Genomic DNA, 1,109 nt, shown 5'->3' with positions numbered 1-1,109 from the left:
GCCGAAGGAAACAGGAAAGAACTCCGCGTCACAATCGGCCATTGTGATGTAACCGCGCGCCTACCAATAAGAACTGCGGACGGTGGCTCGCGAGGAACTCGGTGCGTTCTGAGGACTTGGAGAGGAGAAAAAAAAGGAAAGGAAAGAAAACTCCCCTACCTGACAAATCATCGAGGGAAAAAAAAGGGGGACAGGACTTGTAAGGACTTTTTTTTTTTTTTTTTTTTTTTTTTTAAATGATAAAAGTAACAAATATTCGATAAATTATTACAGCTTTTTATCATCATGCACTCATATTTCATCATTAAGTGCGTTTGCTGCAAAAATGAATTGCGTCATTATTGGAAAATTCAAAAACTGACATATTAAAATAACAAGCAAGAGGAAGAAAAGAAAAGATATTTGAACCTTTTATTTGTTCTTCTTTTAAAGTCGACATTATGCTCCTCTTACACTCTGGGGAAAATATGTGGCTCTTGGTCAGAATGAAAAAAAGCTGACTTAGTAACTTAGATTTAGTAAATATTTAAGGTGCATAAATGGACTGAATTTTGCTCAGAGGTCCACAAGCACACGCATTAGAAAGCAGCACCTCATCTTCATCCTCATTAGCTAGGACCCTACAGTACCTATCTGTGGAAGTGTGTATGCTCACAACACGGTCCCCGGTTCCTTTTAACGTTCTTTTTTCATATAAAATATCTATATATATATATAAAAAAAAAACTAAAACATTTCTTATAAACTTTTATTTTTAGACTGATGACCTCTTTATGGCTTTTTCTTTGGATGTGGACAAATGACGTGCAAATAATCTCTGACATGTTTTGAGAACTTTTATTTATCCGTACTTCAGCCCAAGCATGAGCTCTTTATACATATCTGCTTTTTCATCATCAATATCAATTTGTTTTTGTGTTCCTTGTTGTGTTCATTTAGAAAATGTGTGTGTGTGTTTGGTGTTTTGTTGTTTTTAATGAGAAACACAGCTTGAAAGTGAACGCGTGCCGATGAAAAAGACTCCTTTGCGCCTGCTTGTTATAGCGCCGTCTCAAATTTCCACCTAATCTTTCACCTCTCTCTCTCTCTCTCTCTCTCTCTCTCTCTCT

Source organism: Tachysurus vachellii, chromosome 12 (assembly GCF_030014155.1).
Source record: "Tachysurus vachellii isolate PV-2020 chromosome 12, HZAU_Pvac_v1, whole genome shotgun sequence".
Lineage (NCBI taxonomy): Eukaryota > Metazoa > Chordata > Actinopteri > Siluriformes > Bagridae > Tachysurus > Tachysurus vachellii.
The sequence above is the reverse complement of the archived record's forward strand: the minus strand, read 5'-3'. Positions refer to the sequence as shown.